This window comes from Marmota marmota, unplaced genomic scaffold, assembly GCF_001458135.2.
Source record: "Marmota marmota marmota unplaced genomic scaffold, marMar, whole genome shotgun sequence".
Classification (NCBI taxonomy): Eukaryota; Metazoa; Chordata; class Mammalia; order Rodentia; family Sciuridae; genus Marmota; species Marmota marmota.
In genome coordinates this window covers 41,819,078-41,833,413 of record NW_025999900.1, presented here as the reverse complement: position 1 = coordinate 41,833,413, position 14,336 = coordinate 41,819,078, and the positions used below count along the sequence as shown (strand labels likewise).

Here is a 14,336-nt window from a genome sequence, read left to right as displayed (position 1 = left end):
GAGGGGCTTCTTCCTTAGGATGGTGTGGAGAAGGCCGATGGTGTCCCTCCTTCCCACTATCCATCCCTTCTCCTGCCCCTCAGGGCTGAGAGCTGGGAGCAGGCATTGGGGTTGGCAGGGGCTTCACAGGTGGGGAGGAAGGGTTGGGGAGATGAAATCTTTCCCCTTCCAGAGCTTGGGAGAAAAAGCTGAGGAGGACCGTCTCTTGGTTCTAATCCTTTGCCATTTCCTGGGTGGATGACCCCCGGCAAGTTACCTATCTCTGTGTCTTTGATTCCTCATCAGTAAGGAGCAGACAGTGTTAATAACTATATTATGGAATTGTTATGAGGTATAAGTTAGATAGTATAAGGAAAATGCCAAGTACAGTGCATGGTGCCTGTGTTTATAAATGTTCCTCCTCCCCCTCTCCTGCCTCCTCCCATGGTCTCCGTGATTGGAAGTGCTCCTCTGCAGAAAAAGCCCCTCTGTTCACTTGCCAACCAGCCTCTCTCCTCAGAGGGGAAGGGAAGAGGCACGTGGGTGCAGGAGATGGGATAGAAGTGGACCCAGGGAGTGTTCTGGGCAGGAGTCCCTGGCCTGCTTGCCAGTCGATCTGGCTAGACTTTTTCTAGCTCAGGACAGGAAATCTGAACTCTGTAAACTGGTTATTTCTAGGGGGCCGTGTTTTGCTTTTGGTTTTTCACGTTGGTTTTTCCATTTGCTTCTACTTAGGAAGTTCTTTCTGAGATGTTGCAATCTCGTCTTGCTGAACTAAGGGGAAAAAGGACTTGTACTCTCAAAGGCCAAGAGAACTGGGGAGGATGCTGACCTTGAGGTCAAGTCTCCAGCAGGAAAGGTCAGAAAGACCTGCTGAGTGGGAGGGAGAGAAAGGAAAGGAGGCGGGGGCCATCCAGAAACTCTGAAAGGAGGTAGGACAGAAAGAACAGGGTCTTGGTAAGTTGGGGTTCCAGGGTCCTGAGCACAGGATGATTCCCAAAGGAAGAAAGGAAGGATAGATTCAGGTCAAGGCCTAGCAAACTCCAGGGTCAAATCCAGAAGAACTAAACCGTGTAGCCAAAGCCTGGGGATGCTGGGACAGAAACAAGGAGAAAGCCAAGGGTCCAAGTGGACAATACAGAGGGCCTGGAATTGACTGTGAGCTGGTAGGCAGGGCTAGGCCTTATTCCTATTGGTCCCAGATGTGGGTCCTAGGCAGGGGGGCCCAATATGAAGGCACCTAGAAATATATGAGAAGGGTCAGCTCTGGGGCCACCCAGAGGCAGGGTGCACACAGAGTCTAAGCTGGGCTTTTCCTCTGCAAGTTTCCGGCTTGTGGGATTTATTAATGTGTAATATGCATGTTCATGCTACTTGGCAAGTCACACTACCCCTTGTGCCCCTGAATCAGAACCATTGGATGCTTCCTGTCCCCTCTTCCACTCCATCCAGCTCCTCCCCACCCTTCAAGGCCCAAGTCCACTTCCTTCAAATGCCTCCCCCCACCTTGTCCACCCTGCTATCTGCCCTCTTGCGGCACTTCCTTACTAACCCAATGGGGAGTGTCTGTGCCCTGTACCTGCCCCTGGACTATGTGGGGCAGAAACTTGCTTCAAATTATAGAATTAGCCTAACAGAAAGGATGGTGCTATTGAGAGGGCGAAAGAAGGTGACACTCTGCTGGTCCCCAGGCAGGTGCTCCATGCTGCCCTTGTGTGGCCCTTTTCACTCATCTTGGGATGCTCTGTCCATTTGCTCATAGGACCAAGTGCTCCCTGAGAGCAGGGACTGTCCTGATTGTTCATGAATATGTCCCTGGCACCTACCATTGTGCCTGGCACACCATGGGTGCTCAGTCGATATAATCTGAATGAATAAATGAATGGCTGGGAGGTTGAGTGTGAGCCTCAGTCCTCAAGGATGATTTCCTGTGTGTAAAGCACTGTGGGGGCCCACAGCAGGGCTGTCCTCTCTGACTTTCACAGGCTCCCTGGCCAGGGGCTACTGTGATGTTCTTAATAAGCTGCAGCCTCCAGGCCAGCCCTCTCCCTCTCTGCCCTGGGGCCTCCATGCCATGAAATCTGGGAAAGTCCGAGCCGGCAGCTGCTGTCGGCTCAGCTGTGTTTTGATTTGGGAGGCCAAATCCCACTTGCCTGGTGGTGTCAGACATTTCCTGTGAGTTTGGCCAGGTTTCCCAAGCAGCCGTTGGCCTTTCTCCTGATCACAACTTGGACAGGCCCTGTGTGTCCAGATAGAGGAGTGACATGACTCAGAGGGCCTTCTAGGAGTGGGAAGGGGACACAAGATGTCTGGGAGGGGAAACACTGCAGGAATTGGTGATGGCCAAGAGGCCTGTTTCAGAGGCCCAGAGACTTGTGTCACAGAGGCAGACAAGAGGGAGGGGCCAGGAGTGTCTCAGGCAGCAGGCAGGATGCCCTGCAGAGGGCCAGATGTGGATTGATATTGTGCAGCTGCAGCCCAGGCTGACTGCAGGGGCCTGGAGACTCCCCTGAGCCCCAGATCCAGAGTTCTTCCCCAAAGCTGGGCAGAGGTCTTCCCACCTGGGGAGCAACAGCTAAGCAGTTGGGCAAGGGCCTTGAGAGATGGAGAAGGAGCCAGTTACAAGAATTGGGGACCAGTAAGCTATGGAAAATTATGGTTTGGACTAGTATGCAACCACTATCTGAATCTCCTGGGAACTTGACAACAGGCCACTTCTGACTTGGCAGGTCTCTCGGGTGAGCATCCCTAACATGGGTGAGGCTGATTCTGTTGGTCCTTGGACTGTAGTGAGTAGCAAGGGTCAGAGCCTTGGCTTTGGATTCAGAAACTCCTCAGTTCCAGTTCTGAACTTACCACTTATCAGCTGTGTGACATGAGGCACACATCCTAACTTCTCTGAGCCAACAGTCTTCACCTGATGGCATTACAGGGAGGATTAAATGTGATTATGTAAGCGGAGCACTAGTTACAGTGCCTAATGTGAGTTAGCATTCAATACCTGGTAACCATTAGCAGCAGGTTTTCTTCACCATGAGGACTTGGGTGGAAGAGCATAGGAAACTGGGTTCTGTGTGTGTGTGTGTGTGTGTGTGTGCATGTGCATGACACTGGGGCACACCTGTTCTAGGGAGAAGTCAGAGCCCAGATCCAACCTCAGAGCAGGTGTGACCTGCACAGTAGCAGAGCCTTCAGTCATTAGCTGCCACTGGCCATATGGGGAGGAGCATGAGGGGAGGTTTAAAGAATGGGGGGGGGGTGCCTGCTGGGTTTGTTCCTTGGCCAAACCTGAAGGCCTAGAGGTTGAGCCCTGGGGCCTCCCTAAGCAGGCCTGGTCAACATCCAGGTAACAAGGGGCCTGAGGACATGCTGAGCAGGGTAGGTGGGTGGCGGGGAAGTGTCTGGGGAACTCTGGCCTCACGGTGATGGCTCCCAGCAGGCTGCCCCCATAGAAGCGCTGGTGTCTGCCTTCTGTTGAGTCCCAGTCTCTGTCTCTTCTGGATGTTCCCTCTGCATGCCCCACCTCTGAAAGAGTCCATGTCTTCATTCTCTGTGGCCGCCAGAACACATTACCACAGATTAGCAGGTCAGAACAACATGGGTCTGTTGGTGTGCCGTTCTGTCCGTCAGACATCTGACACGGGGCTCAGCAGGCTGACATCAAGGTGTCCCAGGTGTCCTGGAGGCTCTGGAGAGAACCTTGCTCATTCAGGTTACTGACAGATTTCAGTTCCTTGCAGTCGCAAATGGAGGCCCTCATTTCCTTGCCGGCTGTCCCTTGAGGGCTGTTCCTCATCCCTTGGCTTGTGGCCACCTTCCTTCATCTTCCAAGCTGGTGAAAGCAGAGGTCCCTTCATGTGTGTCTTTCCTCTGCCCGCCCTTCAGCTGCGTCCCTCTCCCTGACCCTCCTGCCTCCTCTCCACACTAAGGGCTCCCACGAAGACCCTGGACCCAGCCGGATTATCAGGACGGTCTTCCTGGATTCCTAAAGCAGCTGATGGAATCTCCTTTTAGCCATTTAGTGAATCGTATCCACTATACCAGGAGACAAAGATCATGGGGGACAACCGCACCCACCCCCTGTAGCCCGCCCCAGCTGGGACCCTCTAAAGTGTGACAGCTCCCTCTTATCCAGGGCTTGCCACAGGTGTGGCCCTACATGATCTGTCCCCCCTAATCTTGCTGATACCGCCAATATCAACCCTCACTCCATGGTCCCCTCACTCACCTTGCTTTGTCACACTGGCCAATTGTTTTTTTTCTGCCAGAGATGCGCCCACCCCAGGGTCCCTCAGAACTTGCTAACTCCCCTCCTGGAACACGGCTATTTCTGTTGTTTCTGAGGGATTCCATATCAAAGCGATATGGTGGCTTAAAACAGATACTTCTCTCCCAGTTCTGGAGGCCAGACGGCCTAAGTTGAGGTGTCAACAGGGTTGGAGGCTCTGTGGGGAATCTGTCCCAGGCATCTCTATTAGAATGGGGTGGCTCCCAGCCATCCTTACATTCCTTGGCTTGTAGCTTCATCAACCTGTCTCCAAGGGCTGGGATGGAGCTCAGTGGTAGAGCATTTGCCTAGTGTGCACGAGGCCCTGGGTCCAGTTGCCAGCAAAGGGGGTGGGTAAGTTCTGACCTCTGGAATCAGCTTTCTACTGTCATCTCTTATAAGGATTTCTGTTGGATTTGGGGTCTGCCCTAGTCTGTTATGGCCTCATTGAAACCTAACTAATTATGTCTGCAAAACCCCTATTTCCAAATAAGGCCACACTCACAGTTCAGGAGTGAGGACTTTAATGTCTCTTCTTGTGGGGACATAACTGAACCCACACCAGAATATTCTTCCCCAGGGCTGGTTGCCTTCCCACCCCACCACTGCCGGACCCTCTGTAGCCATCTAAACCACACTCTCCAAACTCCCTACCTACCACCTGGCTACGTTTTTGTTTTTTTGTTTCCTTCTCCAGAACTAACATCTTAGATATTTTAGTTATTTATTTGATTTACTGTTTTTCTTAGCCCAGTAAAATGTTCAGTGCAGAGGGCCCAGGGTTTCTGTCAGTTTGCCGACCCTGAACACTGCTCAGCCCAGAGTGGAGCTACTGGCCTTGTCTCCTGAACGTCTTACAGTTCACAGCCTCAGGTTGCCAGGGTCCTGATATGGTTACAGGGAAAGAGGGCCTCAGAGAGGTGAGGTGACTCGGCCCTCTCCCGTGGACCCATCTGACCCATGCTGCACACTAGCCTCTCATGCTTTGGATTTTGAGGAGAGGTGGAAGGGGACCCCTGAGCACATGTGGCAGTGTGCGCCCAGGTAGAGGCCCTCTTGGCACTTCCCCACATGTGACCTTAACCTCCTGTTGCTAGAGCGAGGCCTCAGCTGGGAGAGCTGCTTCCCTTCTTCCCCAGGCCCTGCCTAGATCTCCAGTGGGCAGAGCCAGGACTCTGTCCCCAGATGGGTGGCCTCTGTGAATCTGAGGGAGCAGAATGATCTCTCAGTGGACCTTTGTGCCAGGAGTCACTGCAGGGAGACCCAGGCATTCCTTCCTGAGGGCAAAGAGGACAGAGAAGCCAGCATCCCTTCCTGACATCGACAAGGGATTGTCCCAGGATTTGATGAGGGTAGCTGGGAGCAGATGCCAGCATGGTGATCCAGCTGAGCAGCTTGTGACTTCTATCCTCTCCCCCAACAGCAGCAACAGGGGTGGGGGTGGGAGAGGACAGGGACAGGGCTTCCTGCAGGGCTGCTGTGGACAGTTCTCCTGGTGACGTCATGAACCTAGAGCCAGAACTCAGCTTTGGTTAGCAGGAAAGAGGCTCCATGGCACTGGTATTGGGGAGTCCAGGCTGGTGCCTGGCCGGTGCTGGGCGCCCTGTGGGTAGAAGGCTGGTGGTTGGAGGAAGGGCTAATGATAAGGTGCAGAAGGCAGCTCAGTGTGTGGGTGTCAGGAAAACTAATCCCCATCGCTTGGGGTGGTTGGGAGGATTGGAAGTCCTGCAAGTGGGGTGATAGGTGGGGAGTTTACCATGCAACAAATCTCTATACCTGCTGACCTACTTCCCATTCTATGGCAAGTTAACATAGGGCACCTCGTTTACCAAGATAGGATTTTCGCCACTTCACTGTCTGAGATGGGGAAACTGAGGCAGTATGGGAGTTGGCATCTAGGTGGTGGGCCTGTCCTGGGAACCCAGGAGATCCTGGTCCAGTCAGAGGCTTGCCTGGCCCTCTAGTCCTGGCTTGGGCTCCAGCTGCCTCCCACCTCATCCTTCCCTCTACACGCCTGCTTGTTATTTTGCATGGCATAGCTCTGTTTGCCCTCCTTCCTCCTCATTCAAGTCCCTCAGACCCCAAACCATTCTTGGATGCCCTTGGGACATGGCAAGAGACCAGCTGGTACTGGAGAACTTGGGAAGGTCTTCGTTCTCCCTGGGCTTCAGTTTGCACCTTTATAGACCAGAGGGCTGGATCAGCTGTCCCTAAGCTAAAGAGCTAAGGTCTCAGATTCTGGCTTCCAGCCTGGCCATTTTCCATCCCTGAAGGTGAACATGCCTAGTCCCCTGCTGCCTACTTTTAGGGTCATGACAAGGACATCTGAGCCCCTGAACAGGACAGACTTTAGCCATCCCTAACTATCCAGCCTCAGATCCTCCTTTTCAGTGCAGCAGGTTGGGGTGCCTGCACCCTTCATCAGTGTCTCCGCTTCCTCCTGGCAGCGAGCGGTGCCTCCCAGCTGGGTTGATTCAACTCTAGTACTTTTGGGGGTCTCCAGGGCTTGAGCACCTTCCCTCCCTTTCTTTTTTCAGCCCCTCCCCCTTTACCTTTTCCTAACCTGTTTTTATAATCCTGAATCCCAATTTTGCCTCCTAAGGTTTCTGGAACTCCCCAACCTTAAGGACCTAGAAAACACTATTTTGAATAGACATAGAATCTGGAGACCAAATTTTGCTTCCCATCTCAGCCACTCTGACCTTGCAAGCCACTGAACTTCACCAAGCACTGATGTCCTTGTTGGTAAAATGGGAAAGACAATTCCTTTTTCACTGGGAAAGTTATCAGGATTAACTGAGACAATGTGTGGGAAAGATGGCTTGGGGAGCGTCTGTTATTTTTGTGTAGCAGTCCTGACAGAGAGCTGGGGTATTTGCTTATGCCTCATGTGTGTGCATGGGCCACTTGTAGAAGTTCCTCATGGAAGTCCTCTCTCACAACCTTTTCATGATTTTAACCTCATGGTTAATTTTAGCTGCTGGACTCAACACCACAGATGTCCCTCCCCATAGTCTCTGGGACAAGGTACACCAAGAGTTGTGCAAGGCCACACCTTCCTGGAAAGCTATATATTACAATCCTAAACTATGCTTCTTTCCAGGTGGAAGAAAGATGTTTCCCATTTCCTCACAAAGTATGTTGCTTCAAGCAATTTTCTCCATCTGGGTTTGACCACTGAGTTTCTTTCTAGGTTCTTCTGAAAGGGAGGTGGACCTCTGGGGTTTTGTAGTGTTCATGTGCATTTCTTCAACCCACACACATAGCTGGGACTCGTGAGTTCAGGCCCTGGGCAGGACCACAGCTGGCCGTAGGGTATGAAGTGTAAAAAGAGAGCAGATCTGGACAGATGCAACCCAGGGCACGCAGTCTGGCTATGCTTCGAACTGGGCCTTGGGGTCCCTGGAGAGGTTATGAGGGGAGTGGGGGCCAGCGTGTCTTCTTTCTCCCTGTGTGGTGGAACTGGTGAGTCTCCCCTTTCCACCATGCTTTGCTCAGTGCAGATACCTTGGGGTTAGTGACGAGCCTCTGAGTGCTCAGGGGAGAAGGGGAGCCTGAGCCTTCTGACACCTCCTCTCTGCTCCTCACATAGGACAGCTGGGCAGATTTGAGGAAAATGGTGCCTGCTTCCTGCACACTACCTCTTCCCTCTCCACCCTCCTATTTAAGCCCCAAAGTAGACATCTGGCCAAAGGTGGCCCCCAAAGACTGAGTGCCTCCCTTCTCAGAATGGAGGATTATCAGGACCTCCCCAGCTTTGCTTCCCAAAAAGGACTGCATTGGTCAGCTTTCTGTCATCATAACAAAATACTTAAGATCATTAACTTTATAAAGAGGAAAGGTTTATTTCAACTTACTATTTTTGGAGATTCCAATTCAAGATCTGATTGGCAACCAGATGGTAAAGGCTGGGAAGGTGTGGCAAAGCAAACTGCTTACCTCATGGCCAGGATGCAAGAGAGGAAGAGAAAGAGACTAGGCATTCAAGGGCATGCCTAGTGACAAAGGACCTCCTACTATGTCCCACCTCCTAAAGGTCACACCACCTTCCAACAGCACCACCCTGGGGACCAAGCTTTTAACACATGGGATTTGGGACATTCGAGATCCAAACTAGAGCAAGGATGCCTGCCAGCCCAGCCTCAAGCCTTCCCAAATCTTCTGAGATTTAGACTGTGGCCTCCTTTCTGCCCACAGCCTGTGGCTTGGTGATGGAGAAAGCCTTGGGTCCTTTCCCTTTTCTGAGTCTCCTCTGTCATCATCATCATCATCAACAGGTCTCATTCCCAGCACTCCCATGGCACCCCTGCTGTGTTTTAGGCACTGTGCTAGTTGACCCTTCTCTTTCTCCTCCCTGTGGTCCCCAAATCAAAGTCACCAGCAAAGTGATATGCAGAAAGTGGGTGTTGCACGGAGGTCTTTTGGCCAACTGTGTCCAATAGTGGCCTATAAATGGGGGGTGGCAGGCAGCTGCACCTTTCACTGGGATGTGGGCAGAGGGGTAGGGGGGAGCCCCAGTGCTCCCCATAGCCTTCGTGGTGGGTCTAGATTTCTGGTTAATGGGTAAATGTTTGGGTTAGGATTGGGTAGAACTAGGCTCTTGGTCAGGGTGACATTCATTTTACTCAGTTTAATAGTGGAGTGGTGGGTAGGATAAGATTAGAGGCACAGCAATGGTGTGGCTTGGGGGTGAGATTTTAACCTGAGGGTTGTGGTTGGGGTTGGGGTTGGGTTTATGGTCAAGTAGAACTTAGCACTGTGGCTTTTTGAGTGCAGTGTGGTTGTTTTTGTAACCTCCTGTCTTGGAGCCTCAATGAGGAAGCCAGCATCCTACGGGCTCTACCTCCGTTAGTTCTGGGGACACCACAAAACAGGGGTTGAGAACCTGGGCTGTGAGCCAGACAGACCTCAGTCCATCTGATTCTGTTGCTCATCCTCCATTGTATGTGTGTGTGGGGGTTCCCACCTCCCTGAGTCTCGGTGTAAAAGGACACTGCTGCTAACGCCGGCCACCACACAGCGTCCAGGTCTGAGTCACAAAGGAATGAGGATGAAGGGCTGAGTCACGAGGCTCGCTGCTCAGTGCTTGAGAGCTGATCGTTTTTCTTCTCTGAATCATTCGGAGTCCCAGCAGTGAAGAGAGGACATACTCAAGAACAGTACAATAAAGGGTCCATTTATGAAGGCATGGGCATAAATGGATGGGGCATGTGTGAAGCCCCAAAGCTTCTGGGTCCAAAGGGACGAAGGGCCAGCAGTGGTTGGAACCCAGAGTAGCACAGCTATAGGACAGCACCACTTCCAGGGCTACCCCTGGGGCCTATCTGGAGGTAGTGGGAGGATGGGACCCCCTGACCCTCTTCCTGCCCTTTGACACCTTGCTGGGTTCCTCATTGGCTCAACCAGGCTGAAAGGCAGAGAGTGAAGGAAACTCTCAGGCCCTACCATGGGCGAGGTGGCAGGGGTCTGCAGTGTCAGGTAGGTTTCCAGCACATTTACCAGTTCTCACAATGCCCTGGTGAGGACACTATTCCTGTCACCCCCCCTCTCTACGACAAGAGAACTGAGGTTAACCTGTGCTTCCCAGCATTCTGCTGAACAGCCTCTGAAGCCAGTGAGCTTGGCAAGTGCAGGGACTTCTACCTCAACTAGAAAGCTACAACTAGGGCAGGTGGTACATCCAGAAAAATCCAGAAAAATCTGGGAAATGGTAAGAGCCTGGGGCAGTGTTCCCCACAGTCTCATGTGGGGCGTGAAGGGAGCTCAGCAGCCTCAGTAGAACACTAACGCTGGCAGTTTCCAGCACAGGACTTTAAAAAGTAGCTACCACAGACCCTGTAGCTTGCTGTACTCATAGCGCTTAACTAACTTAACTACTCTAGGATTTTTGTTTGGAAGGAAAAGGTTAGGGAGCAATGAAGCAAGAGGAAATGGAAAGACAACCAAAGCTCTTTTTCAGATGCCTGGTAAGGTCTGCCCCATGTGAAAGCTTTGTATAGAACGCTGGCTCCTCAGAGGGTGTCATCCCCTGGGGCTGTGCGCATGTGACACAGGGCGTGAGCAGAAAGCTGTGGGGAGAACATGCTTCAAAAGTTCTAATGGAGGTTTCTTGGGCCCTGTGACTGGGGCTCAAGGTTTTCAAATACATATCAAGTTCCAACCCTTGTCCCGATGTAGAGGAAGTTTCTGATTTATGGGCCCAACAGTTTTTCCAGTTACTCCATCTGTAAATCTGCCATCAGTTAATTCAGTTGCTCCTGTCAGAAAAGGCACTGGGAGCTTACCAGGTAAAACTGCTTCAGCAAAGCAAAGTGGTGTTATGATAACAGATCTAAGAAAAGGACTCGGGAACGTGCAGGCATTTCCACTCGAATGGAGCTCACTGGATCACGCATGCACACATTCACCCCACCACGGGAGAGGAGCTGAGGGGGGATTTAAGCTTAGCAAAGGAGAAGTCATCTGGCGACCCTATTATAAGATGGCTGCATTTAGGACCCAGAGGGGTGTGTCTGTCTGTCTGTCTGCCTGCAGATGACATAGCGAAGATTGCTAAATGATTTCCAATAACGAAATGTGAAAACACACAGTTTCTTTGTTAGTTGCATAACTGTGGTTTTGTGTTGGTGATTCACTATGGAAGTGAGTAGCTGGTCCAGGCATTCTGTGGGGATTTTTCTCGTCTCATTTCTCCTAAAAAAATATTTGTGAAAGGTCTAAAATTCAAGGAAGTGGAGTGCTTTTTGAGGAGAAAAATCCCTGTTCCTTGCAAAACAAAGATTACAAATCTTTGTGGAGCTACCACACTTCTTCTCCCAGGGGGCTGCCCACCCAGTGTTTTCCTCCCCGGCCCCCAGCCCCCCACCCTGCCTAACTCCTCTACCCACCAGGGCGGCACAGGGCCTGGCTTGCGTCAGAGGCGCCTTGCAGGAGTCTGATATTGCCCATGAGGCGGTGTCCTCTCTAAGCCCAGCCAGGCCACACCCTTCCAGGGCCACTTTCTTGGGGAAAAAAAAAAAACATTTCATATTTCTGTCTTGGATGGAGATCAGAGGCCTTACAGAATACAGTAGCGTGAAAGGAAGGAGCTATGAAATGATTTATCCCCCAAAGATAAGCCTGAGTGCGTTTCAGCTCTACCACTTAACAGCCAGGCCTCCTAGAGCAAGTGATTCTGCCTCGGAAGCCTCAGTTTTCCCACCTGCAGGATGGGGGAATGACCACCATCATCTTACAGAATTGTCAGGTGTTACTAACATGTAAATGCACCCGGCAGCATTTAGGTCTTCTATGAATGACATCCATTCTTATTTGTCCATGATTCTGGGGTTACCTGAGCCTATTGTTTATGTGAGAGTGATAACAGCAGTCACTAGAAACTCTTGAGAATCTGCCCAGAGATTCGAAGGTGTTTCTGGCCTTATTGAGGCTTCCTGCCATAGGCAGGGTCAGGAAATTACCCACTGAAGGCTGAAGGCTGACAGAGCTCAGGTCTGGAGACCCCACCCCTGCATTGAGCCTGGATGGTTAACAGCCTATCTTTGCTTTAGTTTTCTCATCTACAAAATGGGGGGTGACAGTTCTCATGGCTGGAGTTCTTATCAAGGAAGCTCCTTACCAATGTCAAGACATAGCTGAAATGAAAAATGAGATACCTCAGCAGGTGCATTTTAGTGGCAATAGGTTGGGAGGGTTAGGCTAAGTTGCTGAATGAAAACTTCTCAGGCTGGAGTCTGAATTTCTGTAGAAATCTTTTGTATGTAGCCCTGGATGGGAAGAGCAGGAAGAACAGGCTGGCTGTGGACAGCCAGGACTTTGGCCAGCTCTCTGAGGAGTGCACCCTTGACCTAGGCCTCCAACTGCTTTGTTGATGATGGGTTTGTCCAGGAAGCTTCAGAAGTGGGGAAACTCATTTGAAGTCATGGACTGGCCTTACCGAGCAAGCTGACACTCTAGAGGATCCACCTAGCAGAATACTGGGGACACAAGGGCACAGGGGATGAGAGTATGGGTTGTGAGTTGCACCCTAGGCCAGGCCTGCTAAGCTCTGTGTGTGTATGCACATTGGGGAGGGGGTTCAAGATGGCGCATGGAGAGGTCCCAAGAGCTGTGAGCTGGGAACTCAAGGGTTTGGGAATCAGACACTTCATAGCCAAGTTGGTAGTGGTGATGTGCCCATATACCAGGTTTCTCTATGGCTTTGAGAAATGGCGCTTGCTCCATTCCAGCAGCCTCATGTTCTTCTGCCTCCTGCTCCTCCTCTAATCTCCTGCCACACTTGTCAGGTCTCGCAGGCCTTGCCTTATTCTCTGGATGGCTTCAGTTGTCCCACCACTCCTGGGTTCATCCACTTTGTAATTCAGGCATGACACCATGGCAGCCTGTGGCCAGAGCCTGAGAGCTGGGGGTTCTGCTGTAGTTATGGGAGGAGCAGGCTGAGCCTCGGCACCCATCAGATCCCAGCTTTAGAACCCTGGGTGGTGGTTCATGAGACACAGGAGCCTGGCCAGCTCTTCCCTTCCCCATGCAGAAGTCATAGGTCATGCTGGGACACTGAGTCCTACCTCTGGGGTTTTTGTTGGGAAACCTCTATGAAGTCATATATTTTGGTGCTTAGTTTGTGTTCAGTAAGTGTCACTGTCATGGTAATCCCCTTATCCCAGGGACATACATCCCAGGATTCCCCAGTAGATGCCTGAAACTGCAGATTGTACTGAACCCTGAAATTGAATACTTTTTTTTTGGTCTTCACTAGACACTTATGGCTCACTGTGGCTATAGCTCTTAGAGTTTGGAGTATGACAATAAAACTAGGACCAATTTATTTTCCTTTCTTCACAGTTTCAAGGATAGCAAACTCATAGTTTTTAGAAAACTCAGCAAAGTTTTGTTTTGTTTTTCTTTCCTTGTTAAATCAAGAACTTTTACCTAAAGGAAGCATTATGCAGCTTTTCTTTGGCTTCTCTTTTGGCATCTGAATTGTCAGCATCATTACTTTTGCATGTTGGGGCCAGTATTAAGTAAGATAAGGGCTACTCTAACATAAGCATTGTGATAGCATCAATCTGATAAGCAAGGCAGCTACTAAGTGACTCACGGGAGGGTAGTGTATACAATGTGGACATGCTGGTTGAATGAGTGGGACAGAGTTGGATGGTGAAAGATTTCATCATGTTCCTCAGAGTGGAACACAATTTAAAACTCATGAATTATTTCCAGAATTTTCCATTTGACATTGTTGAACTGTGGTTGACCTTGAGAATAACTGAAATGGCAGAAAGCAAAACTGCAAATAAAGGGGGACTACTTTATTTGATCAAGATGGGTTCTATAGGGCTCCTATAGAACACTGTGGCTCCCAAAGACTCCACTGCTTCACCCCAACCACCTACCCTGGGCAGCAGATTCTCAGAGGAGAAGTCTTGTGGTCTCAGCTCAGCTGGCTTCCTGTCCTTGGATTTGAGAGCAGTAACCTCCCTTCAACATGAGCATGAGCATGAGCATGAGTAATGGCCAGGGGAAAATCAGGCCTTGATCTATTCTCCAGTCACACATCTACACACACCTTTGGTCCTTGGGTTTAACAAACCCAGGTGTCTGCCCCACAGCATCCTGTGCTATTAGCTCCCATAGCTGCACCCCCTAAGAGACATTCCAATAAGGCAGGAATAAATAACCATTCTTGTGTGAATTCCTTACTACCTATTAATCCTTCTACTGTTCATTCTCTGTATGTCCTGATGGATTTTTCAGACCAGTTGGAATAAAGGGTGTTCAAAAGAGGGATGATCTCTGAGTCAGGTAACTAGCAGAGATCTTGTTCAGGCACAGCCTTGCCTGCGGCCTTCAGTCCCACCCTCCGTCCCTCCCTCTTCCCGCTCCTTCCTTCCAGCACTAGGAGTACTAGATGACTTGGACTTGTGCCTTGTCCCTAAATGCTCAGATCCAGGGATCTGGCATGCAAAAGTGGCTAAGGCACACCCAGCTCATTGAGGAGCACTGCCTGCCTGGGCAGTGTGGGTGCAGGGCAGGATGGGGGTTTCATCTTCAGGGAAGGGTTTTGCAGGCTTATCTTCCTAAGGCACCCCTT

The 14,336-nt window shown here is 50.9% G+C and overlaps 1 protein-coding gene across 1 annotated transcript in view; it reads left to right on the top strand.

Annotated features, from left to right (window-relative positions):
- The window catches only part of Ltbp2 (latent transforming growth factor beta binding protein 2), a 108,121-nt gene that overhangs the window by 22,935 nt on the left and 70,850 nt on the right, over window positions 1-14,336 (top strand).